The sequence below is a fragment of the Mugil cephalus genome, chromosome 23 (assembly GCF_022458985.1).
Source record: "Mugil cephalus isolate CIBA_MC_2020 chromosome 23, CIBA_Mcephalus_1.1, whole genome shotgun sequence".
Lineage (NCBI taxonomy): Eukaryota > Metazoa > Chordata > Actinopteri > Mugiliformes > Mugilidae > Mugil > Mugil cephalus.
Window position 1 is genome coordinate 10802596 of NC_061792.1, and position 21629 is coordinate 10824224.

Sequence of the window (21629 nt, forward strand, 5' to 3'; positions counted from 1 at the left end):
GGAGAGATGGAAGCAAAGAAAGACGAATGAAACACCTCCCTATGTAAAGCAAAATGTATCAACACATGGAAAGTAAAATTAAACTACAAATAATATATTAAAAAGTAAAGAACAACAATTCATTATCTATAAACAACATTAAATAAAATATATAGATGATTTAAAAAGCTACAAATCTTGACTGGAGAGTCACATTTTCAATAGTTTTTTAAACAAACAAACAAACAACTTTTAGATAAACTGTGAATAAGAAAGGTCCTCTGTGTTTAAAGGTTATTAATTAAGATTTATGCTAAATAAAACTCTTTACAATGATGTGAATGAATGTCTGAGGAAAACTGAAAAAAGTCTGAAAAGTGAACGACAAATTACAAGAAAGAAGAACAAACTTGTTAATAAACAGGTTTGGAGTTAAACTTTCTAAATAGAGGAGGAGAAGAATCATTATTCTTGGAAAAACTAATCATTTTAAACATTTCTTCTGGATAAATTTAATCTTGTTGAGAAAAGTTGAACGTATGGTGTTAAATAAATAAATAAAGATAAATTAACTATTTAGTTAAAACAGGTCAAAGGTCAAAGTGATGTTGGAAAAACTTCCTTCAAGGTTTGATTATTTTTCAGCTTCACTTCATAAAATGTTTCCTGGTTTACTGATCCCTGTGGATCTGAAAGTAATAGACTTCTTCTTTCTTTCTTTTCTAATAGTAGAGGAACAGATGGTAATAATCCCCACCCCATACAGCCTCAACTATTTCATTTATTTCATTAGTAGTTTAACCATTTAAATCCTCACATTCATTATTATTATTATTATTATTATTATTAAGTTCTTTGTTTGTAGTTAGGACACATTCTCGTAGCTTCATAAATTTACTCTCCATCTTTCTGACATCAGTGACTTCGATGGAAAATTAGATGATGCCTTCGTGAAAACTCGGAAATTGTACATTCCAACTCGGATTTCAGACTTCTGATATAATAACGTTCATGTTTCAGGTTAACTCGACAAAAATAAGTTTGGTTTGTTGTCACCGTTTGTTGAACATTTAAATATGTGCAGACACTATTTTTCTTTTTCTTTTAGAAGCAGTCATTTCTGAATTTGACAAATCAGAGCTAATTTTTCCCAAGTTGTCCTGAATGCAGCATCTCGCCCCGATAAATAAACCAACATTTCTATTCATTACTATTTCAAACAGTTTTAAAATGACCTAACCTACATCTGCCACATCTCTATGGAGTCAAAGGTCACAACTTTCTTCAACATCTGTTTTTGTTGCAGCCTCACTTTTAGGTTTTGTTCTAAGCCCCAGTTTCTATCACTCCAGAACATTGGGAGGGGACACGGCCTCCACCCTCACAGACCACAGTGGTATCACGTATTATGACATTTTTCTCACATACTGTACTTTTACTTATTCATGGCAGTAACAGATGCTAATAATCTAGTGACATTAGTAAATGTTGTTGGTTTGGTTCTAACCTCCTACTTCTATCACTCCAGAACATCAGGAGGAGACACGGCCATGATGGTTTCACCCAAACAACAGGAACTAGACAACAACAACAGCCTGTAGGTAGAGTATGTTACATTACTATTAAAACTCATTTAACATGAGTCATTACAACAAATCACAATAATCCAAGATGGCTTCCTCCACAGTAAAACTCCTGCTCATAGAGTTTTTATATATACTCTATTACTATTTTATGATAGTAGAGTAACAGGTAGTAATAAAATAGAAATAATAGTAATGTATACATTAGTAAATGTTGTTGGTTTTGTTCTAACCTCCTACTTCTATCACTCCAGAACATCAGGAGGAGACACGGCCATGATGGTTTCTAAGACTTCACCTGAAGAACAGGAACTTCTCAAGAACACCCTGAAGGTATCGTATATGAAATTATCATTTAAAGCTTTTGTAACTTGTAACTCCTGCTGCTAGTAGACATTTATTTTATGTCATATTGTTTGACTATTTCATAATTGTAGACTAACATGTTTTGTTCTAATCTCTCCAGGAGGAGACTCGGCCATGATGGTTTCCAGGACTTCACGTGAAGAGGAGGATCTTCGTGCTACAGGTAACGTATATATATATATTTTTTTTTTTTTTTTATAGATTATTTATATCTGTCCCTCTGTTTGGAGGGACAGATATGTTTGTACTGGACCCCCACAGCTTTTCCACGTGCGGCGGCAAAGAGATGATAAATGCCCTCCCCCCCTCTGCAGACTCCTCCCATGAATCCCTCCCCCTATGCTGACTCCACCCACTAAGCCTTACCCCTCCCACTGGTCACTCCTCTCGACTGACTCCTCCCCCTACAGCCTCTGACTCCTCCCACCACACACTGACTCCACCCACTAGCCACTCCTCTTGACTGACTCCTCCCCCTCACCTTTGACTCCTCCCATTAACCCACTAGCTCCTCCTCTCTGCAGACTCCCCCCCCTCACCACTGGCTCCTCCCCCCTCACTGTAAAACTCCAGCTGCTCTTAGTTATGGGAGACATAACCCCGTCCTTCTACCTCTCAGAAACCACGGGGAGGACACGGTCCCCCCGCGCCTGCTACCACAGGACCCGCCCTGATGATCCAGGCCCCCGACAACGGGTGGGATTCGAACCAATCTCCTGCGACTTCCAGCCGGGGTGTTGAACCACCACACGCCACCGAGAACCCTTCACACTTGGACCTTCTCTCTGAGCGCTTTTGTCATCGTCACTTTGGAATCTGGACTTTAAAAGTCACGACTGTCATAAGATTTGAACCCATGACTTAGAAAGTTTCAACCACTCATTCAACTCTCTGAGCTATTTAACTGCAGGTTTCTAGTCTTTCATTGACATTTTCCATCTGTTTCTTTGGATGTTGATCTTCAAAAGTCACGACTGTCATAAGAGTTGAACCCATGACGTCACACTCACCATAGACTCTTCTAACAGTCTGAGCTATTTGTCCACATGTTCCTGGTCTTTCTTGGAGCTTTTCAGTCTCTACTTTGAGTGTTGGACTCTAAAATTCATAGCCTACGATAAGATTTGAACCCACGTCTTCAGAACCTCCAATAAGTCCTCTACCAGCCTGAGCTATCTGACCACACATGTCCTCACTCTTCCTGGAGCTTTTCTGTTTGTTTCTGTGGTTGATTAAATCTAAAAGTTCTCATGGGGGATTGAACACATGTCTCCAGAACATTAATGAACTGACCTAACACCTTAGGCCACCAGAGAAAAGCTGCTGCGTTCAGATTATATCCGGGTTTTTTAGTCTTTTCTTTGGATGTTGGACATTAAAATGAAAAGTAAACTGTGCAAGGATCAAACCAACAACCTCCCAGTCCTTAGAGGAAAACTCTAACCACCTGAGCCACTAAACCAGAGACAACAACACATCTACTTTTACATCTTTTCAGTCTTTCATCTTGGTATTAATATTTAAAATGTATTGAACCATCCAGGGCTTGAACCCAAACCTTCAGAACCTCTGAGGAAAGACTTAACATCATGAGCCACGACCCCAGAGACGTTGAGATGCTTTAAACTTTAAAAGCATTTTAGTTTTTCCTCTGTCACTTAGAGAATAAAATGTAAAAGCAGAGCTCTGGATTTGATCCACTGGTTTCAGACTGAGAGACAGAACCACAGCTGATCTCACTGAGCTACTCTTCAACCTGGATGTGCAGCTTTTTGTTGTTGTGTTCATTGTTCACTTCCCTCAGACGCAACAACAGAAAGAAGTCAGTAGCCTAGAGTTGAACCTAGGACCTAAGAACAAGGAGGAGTTAATAGGACATCTCACCTCACTGAGCTATTCACAAAGTTTAACCAAAGGAAGTTTGTCCTTAGATCTCTAGATCACCAGCCTCAGCACCAGCTCATCCTTCTCTACTGGGTTTTCTCTTCTCAGTAAATGAGCCATAAAGTCTCTTTGAGGATCAGTGTTTGTGGATGTGGACAGTTGTAGTTTCTGACACTGACCACTGGAGGGCAGTGATGGTGATAGTTTAAAAACACTTCCTGTCCTCTGGGTTCATTAAATCGTTCAGGATCAGGAGGAACTCTGATTTATTTGAGCTTCATCACTCCTCCTCCTGCTGCTGCTGCTGAAGGTAAAACCGTTTCTCTGGTTCCTCTCCTTTAGTCTGGTGTCAGTGTTTGTGTTGATCAACAGGCTGCGTTCACCTGCGCAGGTGAGTGTGTTTTCAGAGCAGTGAGCCTCCTCCTGCCTCTGACTCATCAATTCACTGGTTAAAGAGTCAAAACAGACTCTGCAGACTGACCTGCTGCTTCCTCTCAGTCTCAGTGTTCACCACTAAGTCACAGTTGATCAACTCACTGGAGAAACGTGGAAGAAACACGCGGACAGAGGCAACGTGTTGCTGCTCAGCTGTTTCAACTTCCTGATCAGTCGGCTGCGTTCAGGACAAATCGGACATTTCAGACTCTTTGGTCAAATCCAGCTGCATTTAGAAAAATAATTAACTGACAAAATAAATGTTGATTTAAAGACGTTTTTCTGTATTTTATCAACAATTAAAGTATCTGATGCACAAAGCTGTTGAAGTGTTCACTGTAGAAACAAACCTGTCAGTTCAGTCTGTTACTGATTATCTCAAATGATAGAAACATGGGTGATTTTTAAGATCAGGTGGAGCTTTGTTTAAATGTGCTGCAGAAATATAAATAAAACTGAAAACATATTATGTGTCGTCCAACAGAAACTTGAACATTTGGTTCGTATCTGTGTGTAAATAAGAAGAATAATGTAGAAGGAGTTGGTCTATGAGTTAAAATGTTGAGGCTCCTTCTGTAAAAGCAGCTATAATTAGATAAACAGTGTCTCTAATATTTTGGAGTTTCCATTACATACATTAACTTTTCAACAGGAACAAATGATGAAGGTCTGAGGTTGACTCCACATGGAACCTCCTCCTCTAGTTTGTTTGTGTGTGTTCACGTCATTTAGACTGAGTTCAGTCATTTTTCACATGTGAATCCAGGACGTGTCGTCCTTCTTTTTATTTTTCAGATGAGTTTCCAGGTGAAAACTGAAGATGAGTTGTGGTCTGACTTGGTCTCCTTCTCATCCTGAACCTTTCCTCAGAGCTGGTCTCATCATGAGCTTCACAGAGAAACCTTCTGACTTTTAGGTCAGCACAGTCACCTCAGAAACAGCAGAGAAACTAAAGACTCACTTTCTTTGGACACAGTTATTTTTATTAAATGATCAAATGTTCTTCCACAGTGACTCCTCACAGGAAACTGTATTAAAATGTGATTTGTTGTTTTTTATGGGGAAAATAAAATCTTTTTATCGAACTAAAGAGTGATTATTTTTGTTCCTAATATTTTGTCCCTGTTGTTAAACTGGTGGTTTTGTGGTGAAACATCAGTGTGAGGCTTTAAAAGGACGTTTGTGTGTCGTCCACCGTGTCTCTCAGGTGTGGTGGTGAAGTTTTGGAGGTTGTGTGTTCAGCTCCAGGTCAGACAGTGACTTGAAGGAAGTCCTCCTCACCCAGAGGAAGGACGGCCCTCACCACCTGAGTGGTTTCAGAGAAAGAGTCGTTCATCTGACTCGTCCCAGTCATTTGAGTCAGGAGTTGACGGTTCGGATGTGAAAATCTCAGGAAACCGTGAAGGTCGGGACTTGAACCCCGACCTCCTGATATCAAACCCTTTACTTTACCTCTACACTAAAAACCCAGAGCCCGCTGGCTCCTGCCTGGAGCTGGGTAGTCGCCTTTTTTCAGCTTTTGGCCACTTCAACCAGAAATAGAAGTTAAAAATTTTATATTTTAAGTTGAGAAGTAGCTCAGTGCGTTAAAAAGCAGCCTCCAAACCTGGAGGTTGCAGGTTCGAGACCAGCTTTTATAAATAAGCTTGTATGCTTGTCATTGTAAAATAAAACAAGTCTTTGTGGGACTTGAACTCACAACCTCTGTACCTCCAACCCTTCTTCTTGCTCCCTGAGCCACTTTCTCACACTTTTCCATCATTTTTTGATATATTTGTCATCTAATTTTAGGGAAATTTTTCAGATTTTGGAAAAAATAAAAAAGTTGGCTCCGCCTCCCACAGACTCCGCCCCTCCGAGGAGCCGTTCAGCTCTTGATTCAACTCCCGACTCACTGAGCCGTTCAGTCAGTGACTCCCTCAACCTGAAGACTCTCAACCTCAGACTCTCCTCTGGACTTTGGAGAAGCTTTGAGTGTTGGACCAGTGAAGCAGCTGAAGACTGAAGACACAGTCTCTCAGTGTTTTTACAGCCACTAACCCTCCACCTCCAAATGTCTGAACCTTCTAACAGCCACAGCTCTTTGAGCTCATCTGAAGATCTTTAGTTTAACTTTGATTTAGATTCACATGAGCAGAAGAAGTTTTCTTAGAGTTTCATCTATGAATTAAATCTTTTCTTCACTGGACAGATTCCTGAATCTCAACAGTATCAAAGACCTGAACACTTTAAAACCACAGAAACACATCCAGCAGCTTTTTCTTTCTTTTATTAAATATGTAAATAACTGCACAACTTTTCACGTGTGACAGATTCTTTGGAGCAAAACAACAACAGTTTACACACAACGTCTGATTAGTTACAGCATCAAATGTTTGAAGCACTCAACAAGGAAAACATTTCAGATTTATGAAAATATGATTAAAAAACTATTCAAAATGAAATGAGTTCATTCGTTTTCGCTGCAGATCCTTAATTCCTACAAAGCTAAAATATACAGAAAGATGAATGAAAACTAAGCTACTTTGAGTACATACAGTGATATAATATGAAAACATGTACTAACATGAGGAGGAGCTTTACACTGGAGAGGAGCAGGGACCTGGTTTCTAAGGTTATTCTTCACTGTACAGTTTCTTTAATGTTGTTTGTTGTTCATCAGGATTTCTGGTTGACATTTAGATTTTCTCAGGAGGGATTTCTCCACCTGAATCTTTCCCTCAGATCCTCCCGTCCAGGTTCTTGTCGTGGTGTCGTCCTGAGGGCTGCTCTGGTGGTGGTGATCCATCAGCATGTTCTCCACCTGCAGTAAACACACATCACGTCACTGTTCTTCATTTCACATCATTTACATTTAAATAAAAATGCACATCTCTGTTGTTCCAGGCTTGAAATATAAAACTTTGCGTGTCCACCTGTGATTTCTATGATAAACTGAGTGTCTTTAGGCTGCAGACTGCTGGTCAGACACAAACAAGGAAACAAAAAGATGACTTTACCATGAAGAACTGGAGGCTCCTGCTTTGGTTTTATATGGACATGTTCACATTTCTTCTCCATGTTACACTGATGACACGTCGTTTAAAATAGTAAATAAATATTTGTAATGTCCCTGTTTACCTGAACCGTTTTTAATATTAAATTAATGCTCAAACCAGTTTATTTGGGATGAAGCAGTGAAACGCTACATAATATTTCTTCTTAACTTTAGCAAAACAACACAAGCTCCTCCTCTATTAGCTTCAAAGCTAACAGCTAAACACGAACAGGAAGTCAACTTTAACACGAATTACTGTACCTGGATATAACTTTAGTGTCTTCATGTCGGGTTTTTACTTATTTGTTCCCTATACAGTGAGACCAAAGTCAGTTGCTAACTCAACATTAATCAGGTTAATTAATCAACACCATTGACTGATCAACACCTGTTCACTACTTCCGGTTTCTTCTTCTACCAGAGTAAAATGACCGGTGACAGTTTTTCTCCATCTGGCGGTGAAACGATGAACTACATGATATTGCTTTAATAATGACCAGAGAAACCATCACGATCACTGCCCTCCAGTGGCCACATCATTAAACTACAGCTAGCGCCTAACATACACTAAAAAATTTAAACTAGAACATGAACTGTAAAAAATGGAAAATGAGAAACTGATCATTAATCACTGAGAAAGGAGAAGGGGTCGGATTAAATAAGCTTCTTCCTACTTCCTTTCGGACATTTTATGTTAACATTGTTTTTGTAGTTTTGACAAGTTTGATTTCTGTGTGTGTTTGAAGTAAAGCCATCATTCAATAATAAGACATAAAACAATGTTTATTTATCGCACATATGGGAAATGACCTTGTCACAGTAGTGCAGAATTTGGTACGAAAATATATACAAGCAATCTACAAACAAAAAAAGACAGTATGAAGTTTGAAAGAATGTACAAAATACATAAGAATATGCAGCACTCTGACAGTCAGTATATACAGCGTGGGCAGGGAACTTCAAAAATACTAAAAAAAAAAAAAAACGTAATATAATATAAATTTCTAGGATAACACAACGTGGACACTGGTGAAATTAGTGTCAGAAAGACAGTGCAAAAAAGCTGATTATTGTGCAAAAGTGCAATAAGAACTTGCAACGATCATTATGGAAAACCTAGAAGTGCCATTAATTTAGTCTTAAATGAGCCTTTAAGTTTTTCTGAAGGCGCTGAGCTCTTAATTTTAATTCTGAGACATTTTTTAAATAATGTCTCTGTAACCAGTCAGTGTGAGTGAAGCACAACAAAGCAAAGTGTAGATGAAAGTGTGTCACAATAACAACAATAGTTTATCTCCATCTCTGACAATGATACATAAAGCAGAGGCTCAGTGTGAAAACTGCTTCCTGTTTCTTTTCAAATGAAATAAATGTTTGGTTGAAAAAGGAGTAAAATAAACAGTACAATAAATACAGAAGTGAAGAGACACATTGGAATATAGAAAGACTGTTGATGCTGGTTGATTAATGTGTCCAATTATTCAGGAGAGGGACTGGTCTTTACTTGTTGGTGTTAATAGTTTGTGCAGCTCTGTTGAGGATCTTTAATCTCTTGACTCCACCTCCCAGTAACATGGTCCAGTCAGAGTCTCTCTACACACAAGCTGCTGCTGATTCAACCTCTGGATCATCAGGACTCAGCTCATCCTCTCTCAGCTCACATACCGTCCTGTTCACCTCCATCTGTAGAGAGAACAACAACAACAGTAGATAAGTCAGTGTTTACAGAGAATCACTTCATCATCAGCAGCAACAAATATTCACAGTCCACAGAATTCTTGAGGCTGAGAATATTTTTAACATGAAGGACAATAAAATGGTTCCTTTTACAATTAAATCTACTTAACTACTACTACTTTAGTGATGGATTTCCAGCTGTTCCATTTCAATAAAGAGTCTGAGTGTGTTGATGAACATCTCATGTGTTTCTGAAGCATCAGCTGACTAAGAAACATTGAAGATATCTGATGAGACTAATGACAGAGATACAGATGTGATAACTGGACCTCAGCAGAGGTTCTGCTCTGTAGAAAGACCACATGGTTACTAAATGTAATGATGGTTCTGTGATTTACAGGCTTCAGTCAGACTGATCTCAGAGCTGTGACAAAGATGAAACTGATCAGTTGTTTAGTTTTGAGGTAAGAGAACAAATAGTCTGAGATCAGATCTGATGAATGAGGACCACTGTCTCTATTCATCTAGTAAGGCTGTCAGCTGGAATCCACATTTATTTCCTGAAAACATCAACACAACAAGCTTCAGGATGATCTGATTGCCTGACTGTTGTCTCTGTCTTTCTGTCCAGTCTGTCTCCATTCTCCTCTGACAGCATCTCTGAAGAAAATAGCAGCAGGTTTACAGGAAACACTTTAGATTCTGTGTCTAGTACAAAACTACTGAAAGAACAATGAACTGACTCCAACCCTCCACTCACATCAGAGTCTCCAGTTTACAGTCTGGACTCTCCACAAGATCAAGAAGCTGCTTCACATCTGGATGGTTCACGTTGTTGATACTCAGGTCCAGATGTTTCAGATGGGAGGGGTTGGACTTCAGAGCTGAGACCAGAGAATAACAGCTGATCTCTGACAACCTGCACCACCTCAATCTGAATAAAGAATAAAAGATGTTAATAAAATCATTGATAATCTATCAGATGTGTTCAGGTTTTGCTGTTCAGATCAACAAAAAAACAAACAAAAAAAAAAAAAAAAAAAACACATGTCGTTGAGATGATGGATGAAATTAGGAAGAAACAACAAAGAACTAGAGGGAAATAAAGCTAGAACTGAAAACTAAAGCTTCAAGTTCTGTATGAACATAAATTAAGTTCAGTTTGTAATTAAACAAATCAGATCCACAATAGTAACAGACATTCAGTAAACTGACCTCAGAGTCTCCAGTCTACAGTCTGGACTCTCCAGAAAACCACACAGATGTTTCACTCCTGAATCCAGCAGGTCATTTACACTAAGGTCCAGATGTTTTAGATGGGAGGGGTTGGACTTCAGAGCTGAGACCAGAGAATCACAGCTGATCTCTGACAAACTGCAGTATTTCAATCTGAATAAAGAATAAAAGATGTTAATAAAATCATTGATAATCAATCAGATATGTTCAGATGTTAATGTTCAGATCAACATTACTACGTCCTAATCAATGAGCTGTTCTCTAACATGAGCAGAGTGACTTTGTCCTTGTGTTATTGTGGATCATCATCGTGTCAGCCTTCTACACACATCATCCAAACATCAACACAACATTCAGACAACTATTCATTCTCATTGCAGGACCAATATCAAATCACACGTGTTGATATTAACAACATGATGCTCCTTCATTTAAACCAACTGTTGCTGGTCCATTTTCGATCTGTCAATCCTGACAAGAGAACTGTTTAATCTGATAAAAACATTCAGTGAACTGACCTCAGAGTCTCCAGTCTACAGTTTGGACTCTTCAGTCCATCACACAGATGCTTCACTCCTGAATCCTTCAGGTTGTTGTTGTCACTCAGGTCCAACTCTGTCAGATGGGAGGGGTTGGACATCAGAGCTGAGGCCACAACTTCACAGTGACTCTCTGAGAGTACACAGTAAGACAATCTGTCATGACACATACATATAAAATATGTTAATATCAATGAAGACACTTTATTATTTAGTTCATCCATTTGATAACAGTTGGACTCATCCTGTTTGACATTTTGTTTATCACATCAGTGATTCAGCTTCTTATCTGACATGACACAATGATTCTCATCAGTTTCTCTTAAACCTGCAGACTTTTAAACTTTGATTTGTTTTAATCTGCAAATAAATGGAGATAAATGGAGTTACAATGAGGCTTCTTCCAGACAGTCTGTTGGTGTGATCTAATTTGAAATCTGACTTCACAAAGTCATGATTGAAATAATAAAAATGTGGAAAACCTCCCTTTATGGGACATTTAGAATAGATTAGAAATTGCCAATTAATGTCTAATTACATATATTATTCAACGGACAGCTCCAATGTACTGTATATATAAATAAAGGACGATGAATACTGTTTGATAGGGTGATAATTGTACAGTTTAAACATTTAAAGAACAAAGCTAATCTAAACTGATTTATAATGTTAATCACATCTGGACTCACTGAGCCTTTCTGCAGTTCCTCACAGCTGGAATTAGTATCCATCGTCCCAACCACGATGTGTTGAAATCCTTCAGGTCCAACTCATCCAGAACCTCCTCTGACATCTGCAGCATGTAGGCCAGAGCTGAGCAGTGGATCTCAGAGAGTTTCTTCTCTGATTTGTTCTTTGACTTCAGGAACTCTTGGATCTCCTGATTAACTGAGAGGTCGTTCGTCTCCATCAGACAGTGGAAGATGTTGATGCTTCTGTCAGGAGAAATGTTGTACATGTTTATCTTCTTCAGGTTGTTGATGGCTCTCTGGATAATTTCTGGACTGATCTCTGTCTGACCCAGCAGACCTCTTAACAGTCTCTGGTTGGACTGCAGACAGACGCCATGAAGGAAGCGAACCATCAGGTCCAGGTGACCATTTTTACTCTCCAGGGATTTCTCCATGACTCTGTTCAGAAACTCATCCAGAGTTGAGTCATTGATGTTTTGTCCCAGGAAGTCCTCCAGCACCTCTGTCTTCTTGTTGGTGTAACAGTGGATCATGTAGACTGCAGCCAGAAACTCCTGAACACTCAGATGGACGAAGCAGAACACCTTGTCCTGGTACAGTCCTCTCTCCTCTTTAAAGATCTGTGTCACCACTCCTGAGTACACTGAGGCTGCTCTGATATCGATGCCACACTCTGTCAGGTCTGATTCATAGAAGATCAGGTTTCCTTTCAGCAGCTGATCAAAAGCCAGTTTTCCCAGAAACGCAATCATCTCCCTGGTCTCTGGACTCCAGTGTGGATCTGTCTCAGATCCTCCATCATACTTGACCTTCTTCACTTTGGTCTGAACCACCAGGAAGTGGATGTACATCTCAGTCAGGGTCTTGGGCAGCTCTCCTCTCTCTCTTGTTTTCAGCACATCCTCCAGAACTGTAGCAGAGATCCAGCAGAAGACTGGGATGTGACACATGATGTGGAGGCTTCGTGATGTCTTGATGTGGGAGATGATCAAGCCGGCCTCCTCCTCATCTCTGAATCTCTTCCTGAAGTACTCCTCCTTCTGGGGGTCAGTGAACCCTCTGACCTCTGTCACCATGTCAACACACTCAGGAGGGATCTGATTGGCTGCTGCAGGTCGTGTGGTTATCCAGAGGCGAGCAGAGGGAAGCAGTTTCCCCCTGATGAGGTTTGTCAGCAGCACATCCACTGAGGTGGACTCTGTAACATCAGTCAGGATCTCAGTGTTTTGGAAGTCCAGAGGAAGTCGACACTCATCCAGACCGTCAAAGATGAACACAACCTTGAACTCTTCAAAGCTGCAGATTCCTGCTTCTTTGGTTTCAGTGAAGAAGTGATGAACAAGTTCCACCAAGCTGAACTTTCTCTCTTTCAACACATTCAGCTCTCTGAAAGTCAATGGAAATGTGAAGTGGATGTCCTGGTTGGCTTTGTCTTCAGCCAGTCCAGAGTGAACTTCTGTGTTAAGACTGTTTTCCCAATGCCAGCCACTCCCTTTGTCATCACTCTTCTGATTGGTTTCTGTCTTCCAGGTGAGGCTTTAAAGATGTCTCCTGGTCTGATGGTTGTTTCTGGTCTGTCTAGTTTCCTGGATGCTGTTTCAATCTGTCTGACCTCATGTTCATCATTGACCTCTGCAGTCTCTCCCTCTGTGATGTAGAGCTCTGTGTAAATCTCATTCAGAAGAGTTGAGTTTCCTGCTTTAGCAATCCCCTCAAACACACACTGGAACTTCTCCTTCAGACTAGATTTAAGTTCACGTCGACAAACTGCAGCAAAATGTTCTGAATGAACAAATGACAAATAGATCAGTGAAAACATTTACAACATTTAATTTCTTGAAAGAACAAGTGATTATACTCTATCTTGCTCCATATTTTTTCAGACATTAGTAAATGTTTAATTCATTCATCAGGTTCAATGTTCATAGAAATCCTCTTACTTCTCTCCAGACGATCAGCCAGCTCCTCCTGCTTCATTCTCCTCAGGAAGTTCAGTGTGATCTTCACAAATGCCTCTCTGCTGCTCCTCCTCTGCTCTTCATCCTCACCCTCCAACACCACCTCATCCTCCCTCTGACTCTCTAAGCATTCTGGGTAATCTGGACTTAGATCCCTCTGAATCTTCTTCAGCTCCTTCTTCACAAAAGTGACAATGTTGTCCTCCAGCAGCTGGAACAGAAAACTATCTGAATGACAACCAGACTGAAATCATGGAGACAAACATCAGATCCATGTTGGACAGACTGACAGTCCACTGGTCTACAAAGAGCAGCATGGAGATGATGGAAAGTAGTTGTTGTCCATGTACAGACCTGAAATATGGAGTCCAGCTGTGTTTGATGCTGACGAACAGACTGATCATTGAGGACATTTACACTCTGCTGCTTCACTCTGGACAGAAACAGAAACAACAGAGAGTTAAAGATTGTTCTGTGTGTGTCCTGATCAGAACAAACTCTACTGTGACAATAAAAAAGACGTGAAACAAAAGATTAATTCTAAACCTGATGACTGAGGATCACAGAAAGTCCATACCTCACCTATATATGCAGTTGTATAAATGTTGTTTTTGACAATAAAACTCATCTCTCTTTCTGTGCAATGTCTCTTTAATCACTGAGTTTTTTATCGTTCAGACAGAAAATGATTTCTATCTTTTTCCAAACAACTGCCACAGTATCACTTGCTGATGGGGACAGAAAGACAGCAGCCTGAACAGTTTTCTTCTAATTTTAAGGTGCAAATGACCAGTTATACTTATATCTTACTTATTTAGAGCACAGGGCTTTTGTCCTTTAAAGTCAAAAAAGGCATCTTTTGACCTATTACTCCTCATAGACACACAGCTGGGTCCAGATTTTGATTCAGATGAGCCTGGCTTCTGATAGATCCTGGGAGACAAGATGATTTCAAAATGAATAAATGGGTGTTGAAGACCAGAAAACTTACATTTATCACATACAGTTGGGTGGTACATCTGACTATGATGTTAATGATGTTATGGTATCACATTCACTTATTTCTTACTTATTTACAGTAGATGATTCTTCTCTTTTAAAGTCAAAGAAGGCATCCTTTGACCGATCACTCCTCATAGACACACAGCTGGGTTCGGGTTCAGGTCCAGGTCTAGCAGAGTCTGGTTTGTGCTGCTGCTTTGTTCTTCAACACAACACAGGAAACATGAAATGACAATAATAAAGGAGCAATGAGAGTCATGGACAGTTATAAATGTTCATCTCACCTCTGATCTCTGGTCTGGTTCTCATGTTCTCCACTCAGAGTGGTTTTAGAGGGAGGGACTCCCTCCTCTCTGTCCTCACACTGATCCATGCTGCTGGATTCACATCAGCTCACACACACTTTCTACCTTCACCTGCAGAGGAAACACAAATCATTCACCTGAACATTAACTGCAAATAACCTATGAGATCATTTCAGTTGTTAAAACATCCGCTGTCCCTCCAATGACTGGTTCTTATTTTCAGTGTCATATCAGCCAGCAGGGTGTGACTGTGTGAGTAAATGAATAATACATACAATTGTAAGTGCTTTGAGCATCTAAAAATAGTCACAGGTGTTCTCCGTGATCATTACAAATTACTAGAACACAAAGTACACATCTGAACCAGAGTTTGTAAATAACCATGTTCTTTTAATAAATAATGGGATTACTGTTGTAAATTAAGTGCAGATATCTAACAAACAGGTGAACACACACCTACAGCCAGATGGAGGAAGAAGAGACATCATGTTATGTAACTGGTACAGTGTGACTACATCTTTGTCTCAGAGCGAGATCAGTGGCTCCTCTCCACCTCCTCCACAGACTGGTCAGTGTTTCCTCTATATTCATTTAGGATTTATCAAATTTCTTCAAAGTGGAAAACCCTTCTCTAAACAGAGGAGGTGGCCTGAGATTTGATTTACCATCTATTTACCATCTAGCCTAGGCTCACAGTTCCCCCCATTCAAGGACAGGTAAGTACCAGACATTATGGAAATAGTGACCCCAGTTTCTGGTCAAGCAAGTTTCTTTCTTTTTTCCTTTTTGAACCTCAATTTGCCACTAGTTCATCAGAACCGAAGAACTACTCGGATGAGTGGCGAAACATCTTCAAGAAATTCTACAAGTCCAGTTGCCTTTATTCAATGGCTTTTTGGCGTAAAATCTACCTCCAGTCATTAGAAAGTGGAGCGACACAGAAACAACGATTCTATGTTCACCTGATGATCATCAACTAACTCTACAGCTGATCTTATTCACAGACACTAACAACATTGACACAAAATGGCGGATATTCAATACTGAACCTCAGCTGCTGACATCTGATCACATGTTGATGAAAGTGAAACTAAAGCTTAAAACACTGAAAATAAGGATTTATGAACTTTACCTTCAATCTATTAAAATGAACATGAACTGTGAAATGAAAGTGTTCCATGTCGACTCAACCAGAGGTTCCCACCTAAAACTTGTTTTTGTTTGGAAGGTTAATGTACCGTATATCAAGGAAAATCTAAAGTATTATATTATTATTAAATTATTGCCATTACAAATTGCAGCAACTTTACGGAACTCTTTCATTTCTAGTGTTTATTTATAAGTTTAGGGTTTAACCTTCACAGCAAAGTCACTGAAGACAAAGTTAAAGTCTGAAACAAACCAATCTTTCTGTTTAGTGAAACAATCCAAAGAAGTGAAGAACAAGATGCCACTTGTAATGGAAGTTTAGCTTCTTTGTCTCCTCTGTAAAAAAACAACAAAAAAAAAACATTTCTGTATATTGAACCTACCAGGGTGTCTACCACCTCACAGGGCAGGTGTGGAAATGCACAGACATGGGAAAACAACAGGCGTCGACCTTACTTCACATGCAAAGTCGGCAGCAACGACGACGACTGTGCTAGCTCCAGCTCAAGTGCACGATCCTGATTACATATGTAACAAAGGAGACTGTACTGGTTCCTGTCTAGGTGTAAAACCCCGGGCCCGCCAATTGATCACAGGGCCTTTTGAAGACCCCTGGAGGTGTTCCCTGTCTTTTATGAGGTGGATGCCAGCTCTCAGTGTTACCTGAGAGCTGGCATCCACCTCATAAAAGGTGGACCTTGCCAGAAGCTCAGAGTCTGTCTTCACAATCACCGCTCGTGTGTAGACTGACCTTTCTTTGAAGAAATAAAATCAGTGTCGGCCAGCAGAAGTCTCCATTTCGTTATTCACCAGCACCAGAGAGAAAAATTTCCACAACACACTCAACACAAGTTTCCTGGAACAAAGCAAGTCTGTGCCTGTTGGGGGTAGGACACGTAGGAGGAGCTTCGGAATTGTTACATTAGAATCTGCACTTTCATTCCTGAATAAGGTCAGAAACAGCTTCCTCTGTGGGTCTCTATACAAACATTACATACATTCACTCTGTGTTTATATTTGCAGGGGAAGTGGACTCATTTTAACATGACCTGTTCTGAGTAATTTTGGTGACTTCTTTCCTGCCTACAACCAACAGGAACATATAAATGAAATGAACAGAGGTCATCTTGTCTAAGTATCTCATCTATGTTTACTGTACAACCTGTTATTCCAGTTTGAACTAACACTTGGAAACTCCCTCATGATTAAAACAAAAACACAAACTACTGAATTAAAATATAAAATGTTCACAACAAATGTTTCTAAAACTAAAATATAATATAAAGTATTTGCAGAAGTGGCTTTCTATCCCTGATGATTACCACCATTGTCAGTGTGGGGCTCAATGGATCATAAAACAACACACAATAGGCTTAAAGCTGTACTTTACAAGTCTGATATTACCTGTATGTCATATCCTACCCTACTCTCTTTCTACTTGACATTTATTGATTTATAACTGAGCTGCAAAGTAAAAAGTATTCAACTTATTAAAAATGATGTGTCCTGTTATGTAAACAAAGTTATGAAAGACTGAAACACCTTTGTACACCAATGTCCGAAACTACAACATAGAAACTAAACTAGTGAAATTGCTGAGTTTAACTAGCATTCGACTCACAGTAAATCACATCATAATAACTAAAATTCATCATCACTAACTATATAACCAGGACTTAAAGAACCTTTACTCCTGCTACAATACCTCACTTGGTACAGTCCACCTCCCCCTTCCTTAAATCTAGTTGGAATCGTCCACTTCCTGTTTGCCAGTCTGGCCTCCTACCTGGACAGGTGTGGATGGAGCACATGGAACAAACATTTGGGTAATTTGAATCTGTGAATGAATGAGACTGAATGTGAATGTTTATTTCTCTGAGTTCACCTGAAATCCTTCAACTCAGACATTTACCAGTGAAATCATTTCACAAAACATTCAAATCCATTGATACCATCCAAACCAGTTTAGTGAAGAAGGCCAGGACGTCATGTTCCTCTGTCCCTAAAACACCAGCAGCTGGAAATGTGATGATGAGAATCAAGTAACTACAGGAAAACACAACTAAAGAGACACAGAGACAGACACTGCTCCATGATGAAAGACTAAAGTTGGGATGTTTTGTTTAACGTTTGAATTCTCTGGTATTCTCTCAACAAACCTTTAGTCTTTAATCAAGCAGCAGTAGTTGACTTCATGTCTCTTTAACTTTGATTTTCATGTTAAGTATAAGTTCAGTATTTTGGCAAAACGTTTTATATATATTAAAATAATGAATTGATTCCATTGAAACCACTATAGTACAAAGGCCAGAATGCCCCCCTCCCTCCTCTACCAGTTCAACCACCTCTACTGGCCCCTCCCACTGAGAGGCTTATTCTTACAATAAGAAAGTTCTGTCAACTACCTCAAATGAAACGGAAAGAAAAACCAATAACACGTTCATCAATACCCCTTTGTTCATAATTATTGACTAATAATATTATCTTTAAATCTATTTTCAAATCTATTAAGTGTTTTACATCATTTCATTTCTGTTTCTAAGTTGTTTCATGGATTTACACCTTTTAATGTTACACATCTTTTTTCTGTTGCATTGATTTAATTTGTTTATTTGCACATTGAAGACAGAAAACATTAAAATGGTATAAAAATATTTAATTGTTGTTCAGGAGAGATGGAAGCCAAGAAAGACGAATGAAACACCTCCCTATGTAAAGCAACATGTATCTACACATGGAAAGTAAAATTAAACTACAAATAATATATTAAAAAGTAAAGAACAACAATTCATTATCTATAAAACAACATTAAATAAAATATATAGATGATTTAAAAAGCTACAAATCTTGACTGGAGAGTCACATTTTCAATAGTTTTTTAGACAAACAAACAACTTTTAGATAAACTGTTCCATAAGAAAGGTCCTCTGTGTTTAAAGGTTATTAATTAAGATTTATGCTAAATAAAACTCTTTACAATGATGTGAATGAATGTCTGAGGAAAACTGAAAAAAAGTATGAAAAGTGAACGACAAATTACAAGAAAGAAGAACAAACTTATTAATAAACAGGTTTGGAGTTAAACTTTCTAAATAGAGGAGGAGAAGAATCATTATTCTTGGAAAAACTAATCATTTTAAACATTTCTTCTGGATAAATTTAATCTTGTTGAGAAAAGTTGAACGTACGGTGTTAAATAAATAAATAAAGATAAATTAACTATTTAGTTAAAACAGGTCAAAGGTCAAAGTGATGTTGGAAAAACTTCCTTCAAGGTTTGATTTAGTTTCAGCTTCACTTTAATAAAATGTTTCCTGGTTTACTGATACCTGTGGATCTGAAAGTAATAGACTTCTTCTTTCTTTCTTTTCTAATAGTAGAGGAACAGATGGTAATAATCCCCACCCCATACAGCCTCAACTATTTCATTTATTTCATTAGTAGTTTAACCATTTAAATCCTCACATTTATCATTATTATTATTATTATTATTATTATTATTATTATTATTATTATTATTATTATTAAGTTCTTTGTTTGTAGGTAGAAATTTCAGACTTCTGATATCATAACGTTCATGTTTCAGGTTAACTCGACAAAAATAAGTTTGGTTTGTTGTCACCGTTTGTTGAACATTTAAATATGTGCAGACACTATTTTTCTTTTTCTTTTGGAAGAAGTCATGTCTGAATTTGACAACTCAGAGCTAATTTTTCCCAAGTTGTCCTGAATGCAGCATCTCCCCCCGATAAATAAACCAACATTTCTATTCATTACTATTTCAAACAGTTTTAAAATGACCTCACCTACACCTGCCACATCTCTATGGAGTCAAAGGTCACAACTTTCTTCAACATCTGTTTTTGTTGCAGCCTCACTTTTAGGTTTTGTTCTAAGCCCCAGTTTCGATCACTCCAGGACATTGGGAGGGGACACAGCCTCCACCCTCACAGACCACAGTGGTATTACGTATTAGGACATGTTTCTCACATACTGTACTTTTACTTATTCATGGCAGTAACAGATGATAATAATCTAGTGACATTACTAAATGTTGTTGGTTTCGTTCTAACCTCCTACTTTTATCACTCCAGAACATCAGGAGGAGACACGGCCATGATGGTTTCACCCAAACAACAGGAACTAGACAACAACAACAGCCTATAGGTAGAGTATGTTACATTACTATTAAAACTGATTTAACATGAGTCATTACAACAAATCACAATAATCCAAGATGGCTTCCTCCACAGTAAAACTCCTGCTCATAGAGTTTTTATATATACTCTATTACTATTTTATGATAGTAGAGTAACAGGTAGTAATAAAATAGTAATAATATGAATGTATAATTGTAGAGTAACAGGTAGTAATAAAATAATAATAATAGTAATGTATACATTAGTAAATGTTGTTGGTTTTGTTCTAACCTCCTACTTCTATCATCCAGAACATCAGGAGGAGACACGGCCATGATGATTTCTAAGACTTCACCTGAAGAACAGGAACTTCTCAAGAACACCCTGAAGGTATCGTATATCAAATTATCATTTAGAGCTTTTGTAACTTGTAACTTCTGCTGCTAGTAGACATTTATTTTATATCATATTGTTTGACTGTTTGATAATTGTAGACTAACATGTTTTGTTCTAATCTCTCCAGGAGGAGACGTGGCCATGATGGTTTCCAGGACTTCACGTGAAGAGGAGGATCTTCGCGCTACAGGTAAAGTATATATATATATTTTTTTTATAGATTATTTATATCTGTCCCTCTGTTTGGAGGGACAGATATGTTTGTACTGGACCCCAACAGATTTTCACGTGTGGTGGCGGCAAAGAGATGATGAAGGCCCTCCCCCCTCTGCAGACTCCTCCCATGAATCCCTCCCCCTATGCTGACTCCATCCTCTAAGCCTAACCCCTCCCAGACTCCACCCACTACTCTTGACTGACTCCTCCCCCTACAGCCCCTGACTCCTCCCACCACACACTGACTCCACCCACTAGCCACTCCTCGACTGACTCCTCCCCCTACATTAACTCCTCCCCCCACTGCCCCTGGCTCCTCCCACCTTACATTTGACTCCTCCCATTAACCCACTAGCTCCTCCTCTCTGCTGACTCCTCCCCCCTCACTGTAAAACTCCAGCTGCTCTTAGTTATGGGAGACATAACCCCGTCCTTCTACCTCTCAGAAACCACGGGGAGGACACGGCCCCCCCCCGCGCCTGCTACCACAGGACCCGCCCTGATGATCCAGGCCCCCGACAACGGGTGGGATTCGAACCAATCTCCTGCGACTTCCAGCCGCGGTTGAACCACCACACGCCACCGAGAACCCTTCACCCTTGGACCTTCTCTCTGAGCGCTTTTGTCATCGTCACTTTGGAATCTGGACTTTAAAAGTCACGACTGTCATAGGATTTGAACCCATGACTTCAAAAATTTCAACCACTCATTCAACTCTCTGAGATATTTAACTGCAGGTTTCTAGTCTTTCACTGACATTTTCCATCTGTTTCCTTGGGTGTTGATCTTCAAAAGTCACGAATGTCATAAGGTTTGAACCCATGACTTCACACTCACCATAGACTCTTCTAACAGTCTGAGCTATTTGTCCACATGTTTCTGGTCTTTCTTTGAGCTTTTCAGTCTCTACTTTGAGTGTTGGACTCTAAAATTCATAGACTACGATAAGATTTGAACCCACATCTTCAGAACCTCCAAGAACTCCTCTACCAGCCTGAGCTATCTGACCTCACATGTTCTCACTCTTCCTGGAGCT

The 21629-nt window shown here is 39.2% G+C and overlaps 3 long non-coding RNA genes and 1 pseudogene across 3 annotated transcripts; 2 read left to right on the plus strand and 2 right to left on the minus strand.

The window, feature by feature from the left end:
* Nucleotides 1-1339: 1339 nt before the first annotated feature.
* LOC125000829 lies at nucleotides 1340-2075 on the plus strand. The gene is made up of 4 exons (XR_007111404.1): nucleotides 1340-1375; nucleotides 1508-1580; nucleotides 1825-1895; nucleotides 2029-2075. It is a non-coding gene; the product is annotated as an uncharacterized LOC125000829 (long non-coding RNA).
* Nucleotides 2076-6967: 4892 nt separating this feature from the next.
* The window catches only part of LOC125001213, a 30905-nt pseudogene continuing 16243 nt past the window's right edge, over nucleotides 6968-21629 (minus strand).
* Nucleotides 14472-16682, minus strand: LOC125000825. Its single transcript, XR_007111400.1, has 3 exons — nucleotides 16594-16682; nucleotides 14673-14804; nucleotides 14472-14590 (listed from the first exon to the last, which is right to left on the minus strand). It is a non-coding gene; the product is annotated as an uncharacterized LOC125000825 (long non-coding RNA).
* LOC125000826 lies at nucleotides 17578-21617 on the plus strand. Its single transcript, XR_007111401.1, has 5 exons — nucleotides 17578-17668; nucleotides 19937-20009; nucleotides 20293-20371; nucleotides 20505-20567; nucleotides 21040-21617. It is a non-coding gene; the product is annotated as an uncharacterized LOC125000826 (long non-coding RNA).